Here is an 8,208-nt window from a genome sequence, read left to right on the forward strand (position 1 = left end):
CAGAAGCGGTCCAACGTGTAGTGTATGCAAGCAACAAAATGAAACCATTGACCATGTGGTCTCCAAGTGCAGTTTTCTAGCGCCTACAGTGTATCTCAACAGGCACGATAGAGCTGCACATATATTCACTGGGTAATCTGTAAAAACTGGATTTGCCCCATGAAAAAAACTGGTGGGAACACAAACCACCCCCAGTGCTTGAAAATGACCACATCTCACTCCTCTGGAACTTCACCATTCAAACTGACAGGAGATAGATGCAAATAGGCCAGACATCATATTGAAAGACTTCAAACAAAGAACATGCCTCCTCATTGATATGACTGTCCCAATCGATATAAACGTATCTGTCAAGACCTACCAAAAACTGAGCAAATATAAAGATCTTGAATAAATCAGCAAAATGTGGAAGCTGAAGACTAAAACAATACATGTTGTCATAGGTGCCCTGGAGGGAATGATAGCAAAGGGGGCTGATAGCTACCTAACTCAGATACCAGGAAACCCAAAAATGGCAGAAGTTCAAAAGATAGTGCTCATGGGAACTGCTCATATCCTACGCAAAATACTCTCTATGTAATCTCAAGGTTTAAAACAAACATAATTTTCGGTTTAAAAAAAAAAAAAAAAAAAATTTTTTTTTTTAGACATCATTAGTACAACACACCCCACCCCCCAAATATATGGCACACTAGGCATAACAACAACATGAACTTCCAACCCTGTTGTCTCTTGGGGTCTCTGGGTGAGACTTGGAGCCAACCTGTACAAATATAAAGCAAAAGTCAAACAATAGAATAATATAATAATAATAATATAATAATAATAATAATAATATAATAATAATAATAATAATATCTCAACAGGCACGATAGAGCTGCACAATATATTCACTGGGTAATCTGTAAAAACCTGGATTTGCCCCATGAAAAAAACTGGTGGGAAACAAACAACACCCCAGTGCTTGAAAACGACCACATCTCACTCCTCTGGAACTTCACCATTCAAACTGACAGGAAGATAGATGCAAAGGCCAGACATCATATTGAAAAACTTCAAACAAGAACATGCCTCCTCATTGATATGACTGTCCCAATCGATATAAACGTATCTGTCAAGACCTACCAAAAACTGAGCAAATATAAGATCTTGAAATAGAAATCAGCAAAATGTGGAAGCTGAAGACTAAAACAATACCTGTTGTCATAGGTGCCCTGGGAATGAAAGCAAAAGGGGCTGATAGCTACCTAACTCAGATACCAGGAAACCCAAAAATGGCAGAAGTTCAAAAGATAGTGCTCATGGGAACTGCTCATCATATCCTACGCAAAATACTCTCTATGTAATCTCAAGGTTAAAACAAACATAATTTTCGGTTTAAAAAAAAAAAAAAAAAAAACCTTTTTTTTTTTTAGACATTCATTAGTACAACATCCCCACCCCCCAAATATATGGCACACTAGGCATAACAACAACATGAACTTCCAACCCTGTTGTCTCTTGGGGTCTCTGGGTGAGACTTGGAGCCAACCTGTACAAATATAAAGCAAAAGTCAAACATAGAATAATAATAATAATAATAATAATAATAATAATAATAATAATAATAATAATAATAATAATAATAATAATAATAATAATAATAATAATAATAATATCTCAACAGGCACGATAGAGCTGCACAATATATTCACTGGGTAATCTGTAAAAACCTGGATTTGCCCCATGAAAAAAACTGGTGGGAACACAAACCACCCCCAGTGCTTGAAAATGACCACATCTCACTCCTCTGGAACTTCACCATTCAAACTGACAGGAAGATAGATGCAAATAGGCCAGACATCATATTGAAAGACTTCAAACAAAGAACATGCCTCCTCATTGATATGACTGTCCCAATCGATATAAACGTATCTGTCAGGAACCTACCAAAAACTGAGCAAATATAAAGATCTTGAAATAGAAATCAGCAAAATGTGGAAGCTGAAGACTAAAAAAATACCTGTGTCATAGGTGCCCTGGGAATGAAAGCAAAAGGGGCTGATAGCTACCTAACTCAGATACCAGGAAACCCAAAAATGGCAGGACAGAAGTTCAAAAGATAGTGCTCATGGGAACTGCTCATATCCTACGCAAAATACTCTCTATGTAATCTCAAGGTTTAAAACAAACATAATTTTCGGTTTAAAAAAAAAAAAAAAAAAAAACCTTTTTTTTTTTTAGACATTCATTAGTACAACATCCCCACCCCCCAAATATATGGCACACTAGGCATAACAACAACATGAACTTCCAACCCTGTTGTCTCTTGAGGTCTCTGGGTGAGACTTGGAGCCAACTTGTACAAATATAAAGCAAAAGTCAAACATAGAATAATAATAATTATAATAATAAAAAATGGAGCAGACCCAAAATGCCAATTCTGCAACAACATGATTGAAACAGTGGACCACCTAATATCTGGATGTAAAGTCTTAGCACCAGTGGAGTATAAATTAAGACATGACAGATTTGGCCAATATCTCCACTGTCTAATAAGTCGGCATTACAATATCAAAACTGACGACAAGTGGTATAATCACCACCCTGAGGCTGTAACTGAAGGAGAAAATGTAACCATTCTGTGGGAATTTCCAGTACATACAGACCGAACCATCAAGGCCAATAAACCAGATATTATTGTGAAAGACCAAAACAATAAAGTTTGCTTATTGATCGACATGAGCATCCCCTATGATCATAATATCTCTGCGAAAGAGTTTGACAAGCTCAGAAAATATAAAGACCTACTCATTGAAATTGAGAAAATGTGGCATCTCAAGGCGGTTACAATACCAGTGATCGTAGGTGCACTACGAATGATCAAGAAGGGAACCGAAAATTATATGAGAATGGTCCCTGGCTTACCATCCCTGCAACAAGTGCAAAAGATTGTCTTAACTGGTACATCACACGTATTGAGAAGTGCATTGGTCGATGTGAGAACTGTTGCTGCTCATGTATTTTAATTTAACTTTGACAAAAAAAAAAAAGAAGGAACTATTGAGTTTGGTTTAATGGCCTACCAATATACACTATGAGTTTCTTTGCCCTAGGAGTCGGGAAAACACTCGGCAAGAAATGGAGGCAAACTTGAAAGAAGAAAAAAAAAGTAATAATAATGATAATAATAATAATAATAATAATAATAATAATATTAATAATAATAATGATAATAATGATAATAATGATAATAATAATAATAATAATAAGAAGAAGAAGAAGAAGAGGAAGAATAATGATAATAATAATAATAATGATAATAATAATAATAATAACATTAATAATAATGATAATAATAATAATAATGATAATAATGATAATAATGATAATAATATAATAATAATATAATATAATAATAATAATAAAGATAATAATGATAATAATGATAATAATAATATAATAAAATAATAATGATAATAATATAATAATAATAATAATAATAATATAATAATAATATTAATAATAATATAATGATAATAATAATAATAATGATAATAATGATAAAGATGATAATAATGATAATGATAATAATGATAATAATGATAATAATGATAATAATAATAATAATAATAATAATAATAATAATAATGATAATAATAATAATAATGATAATAATGATAATATTGATAATATTGATAATAATAATAATAATAATAATAATAATAATAATATTAATAATAATAATAATAATAATAATAATAATAATAATCATAAAAATAATAATAATAATAACTCAAGGAAATCCAAAAGATTGTGCTAACAAGTACTGCCCACATCCTTAGAAAAACCCTATCAATGTAAATGTTTGTGTTTGTATTACATGGAGATATTTCTCTACTTCCCCTCCCCAAGCTTTCAGCTATATTTCAACAACTCTTAACCTTCACTTGCCCTAGGGCGCTGGGCGTGCCCCGGCAAGTGATTGCATCAAACATGCAGATTAAAAGTAAATGACAATAATAATAATAATAATAATAATAATAATAATAATAATAATAATAATAATAATAATAATAATAATAATAATAATAATAGGAAATGCCTTGAAATGTAATAGGAAATGCCTTGAAATGTATAAGATAGCACCAACTCTGCGAAACTTCTTGACTGTAAGTATGAGATCATGGAGAACCACACTAACTCTGAACAGTGACAGTGAATCCCTAAATGCTGGTGATGTAAAAATTTCGTGTGGCATTTTCCAGGGTGACTCACTGTCACCACTCCTCTTTTGTTTATCCTTAATACCTCTCTCAAAGCTGCTCAATGACGCGCAGTACGGGTATAAAATGTTTCATAAAAATATAAATCATCTCGTTTACATGGATGATTTAAAGCTTTTTGCAAAAAATGATCAACAACTCAAGGGCTTACTAGCGATAGTCAAACAATTCAGTGACGACATCCGAATGCAATTCGGCCTCGATAAATGTGCGAAGGCTACCTTTATCAAAGGAAAAATGACAGAAACATCTAACGTTAACCTTGACCAACAGAATGTCATAAAAAAACTAGACCCAGCGGAGAGCTACAAGTACCTAGGGGTAATTGAAGGGAACGGAATAAGGCATTCAGAGATGAAGGAAAGGATCAGGAGAGAATGCTATCGAAGAGTGAGAGCAATACTCAAGACAGAGCTGAATGCAAGAAACAGGGTCGAAGCGATCAATGCTTTAGCTATACCAGTCGTGACTTAGAGTTTCAATATTGTTAACTGGTCAATTACTGAAATATGTCAGCTCGACAGAAAAATAAGGAAACTGTTGACAATGCATAGAATGTACCACCCTAAGGCAGATACAGAACGACTCTATCTGCCAAGAAAAGAGGGAGGCCGTGGTCTTTTGCAACTGGCAATAACAATGAAGATTGCTACAATTGGCCTAGACACCTACCTGAAAAACTCTGAGGACTGGATGTTAAAACTTGTCTCAAAACATGAAAACAAGAAAGCATCATACTCAGTAACAAAACAGGCAAAGGAATATCTAAGTGAATTCCGAATACAACCAATTTCGGAATTAGAGATAGATATACAAGAAACAAGCACAGAAAAAGCTAGGCGCAAGAAAACCCGTGCCAAAACTGCGGCCTTAGATATTCTGAATAATAAATGGCAAGAAAAACCTCTCTATGGCAAATACCCAAAGAGAGCGAATAATGCAGATATCGACAAAGCCCTGACCCATCAATGGCTAATGGCCTCTGGCTTAAAATCTGAAACAGAGGGGTTTATCATAGCAGCTCAAGATCAATGCCTACCAACAAGAAACTACCAGGCCAACATATTAAAGATCAGAAGCAGTCCAACGTGTAGTGTATGCAAGCAACAAAATGAAACCATTGACCATGTGGTCTCCAAGTGCAGTTTTCTAGCGCCTACAGAGTATCTCAACAGGCACGATAGAGCTGCACAATATATTCACTGGGTAATCTGTAAAAACCTGGATTTGCCCCATGAAAAAAACTGGTGGGAACACAAACCACCCCCAGTGCTTGAAAATGACCACATCTCACTCCTCTGGAACTTCACCATTCAAACTGACAGGAAGATAGATGCAAATAGGCCAGACATCATATTGAAAGACTTCAAACAAAGAACATGCCTCCTCATTGATATGACTGTCCCAATCGATATAAACGTATCTGTCAAGACCTACCAAAAACTGAGCAAATATAAAGATCTTGAAATAGAAATCAGCAAAATGTGGAAGCTGAAGACTAAAACAATACATGTTGTCATAGGTGCCCTGGGAATGATAGCAAAAGGGGCTGATAGCTACCTAACTCAGATACCAGGAAACCCAAAAATGGCAGAAGTTCAAAAGATAGTGCTCATGGGAACTGCTCATATCCTACGCAAAATACACTCTATGTAATCTCAAGGTTTAAAACAAACATAATTTTCGGTTTAAAAAAAAAAAACCCTTTTTTTTAGACATTCATTAGTACAACATCCCCATCCCCCAAATATATGGCAAACTAGGCATAACAGCAACATGAACTTCCAACCCTGTTGTCTCTTGAGGTCTCTGGGTGAGACTTGGAGCCAACTTGTACAAATATAAAGCAAAAGTCAAACACAGAATAATAATAATAATATAATAATAATAATAATAATAATAATAATAATAATAATAATAATAATAATAATAATAAAAAATGGACCAGACCCAAAATGCTGATTCTGCAACGACATGATTGAAACAGTGGACCACCTAATATCTGGATGTAAATTCTTAGCACCAGTGGAGAATAAATTAAGACATCACAGTGTTGGCCAATATCTTCACTGGCTAATAAGTCGGTATTACAATATCAAAACTGCCGACAAGTGGTATAATCACCACCCTGAGGCTGTAACTGAAGGAGAAAATGTAACCATTCTGTGGGACTTTCCAGTACATACAGACCGAACCATCAAGGCCAATAAACCAGATATTATTGTGAAAGACCAAAACAATAAAGTTTGCTTATTGATCGACATGAGCATGCCCTGTGATCATAATATCTCAGCAAAAGAGTTTGACATGCTCAGAAAATATAAAGACCTACTCATTGAAATTGAGAAAATGTGGCATCTCAAGGCGGTTACAATACCAGTGATCGTAGGTGCACTAGGAATGATCAAGAAGGGTACCGAAAATTATGAGAATGATCTCTGGCTTACCATCCCTGCAAGAAGTGCAAAAGATTGTCTTAACTGGTACATCACACGTATTGAGAAGTGCATTGTCGATGTGAGAACTGTTGCTGCTCATGTATTTTAATTTAACTTTAAAAAGAAATTTTTTTTAATTTAAAAAAAAAATGAACGAACTATTGAGTTTGGTTTAATGGCCTACCAATATACACTATGAGTTTCTTTGCCCTAGGAGTCGGGAAGACACTCGGCAAGAAATGGAAGCAAATTTGAAAGAAGAAAAAAAAAGTAATAATAATAATAATAATAATAATAATAATAATAATAATGATAATTATGATAATAATGATAATAATAATAATGATAATAATAATAATAATGATAATAATGATAATAATGATAATAATAATGATGATAATAATAATAATAATGATAATAATGAAAATAATAATAATAATAATATCAATAATAATAATAATATAATAATAATGATAATAATAATAATAATAATAATAATAATAATAATAATAATGATGATGATGATAATAATAATAATAACAATGATGATGATGATGATGATAATGATGATGATGATGATGATGATGATGATGATGATGATGATGATGATAATAATAATAATAATAATAATAATAATAAAAATGATAATAATAATAATAATAATAATAATAACAATAATAATAATATTCTGCTCAATACCACAGATTTGCTTGTCAGTTGTTTGACCTTAACGAGTTGAGCATGTCCCTCAGTGGCTGACGATATGTGCATCTCTGATCACGAGCAGAAGTAGTGGGGGAGCATCATAGCCATGTGTTGAGAGGGATTCTTTGGGGTTTGAATGATCCACATCTGGAAACAAGGGTGGTTTTTTTCAACATCCTTAAACAACCCTTATTCAGGCACCTTTTGAGCGGTATGGGCTACTCAACCTGAAGAAAATTCTAACTGGGCCCCACCTGCAAGATTATGTGCTGTTTATCTTGATATGAGATCACCATGTCGCGCACATATGGTTGTGATGCATGTGCCTGGTGTACCTTTATCAGACGAGTAGTCATGATGGGTATATTGGGCTTCGTATATTTTACCCCAGTGTCACTTTGATGGCATGCACTGCTCTCTCACTCAATAATAATAATAATAATAATAATAATAATAATAATAATAATAATAATAATATTAAAAATATTAATAATAATAATAATAATAATAATAATAATAATATTAATAATAATAATAATGATAATAATAATAATAATGATAATAATGATAATAATGATAATAATGATAATAATGATAATAATGATAATAATAATATTAACTGGTCAGTTAACTGGTCAATTACTGAAATATGTCAGCTCGACAGAAAAATAAGGAAACTGTTGACAATGCATAGAATGCACCACCCTAAGGCAGATACAGAACGACTCTATCTGCCAAGAAAAGAGGGAGGCCGTGGTCTTTTGCAACTGGCAATAACAATGAAGATTGCTACAATTGGC

This window comes from Octopus sinensis, unplaced genomic scaffold (genome assembly GCF_006345805.1).
Source record: "Octopus sinensis unplaced genomic scaffold, ASM634580v1 Contig10008, whole genome shotgun sequence".
NCBI classification, from domain to species: Eukaryota; Metazoa; Mollusca; class Cephalopoda; order Octopoda; family Octopodidae; genus Octopus; species Octopus sinensis.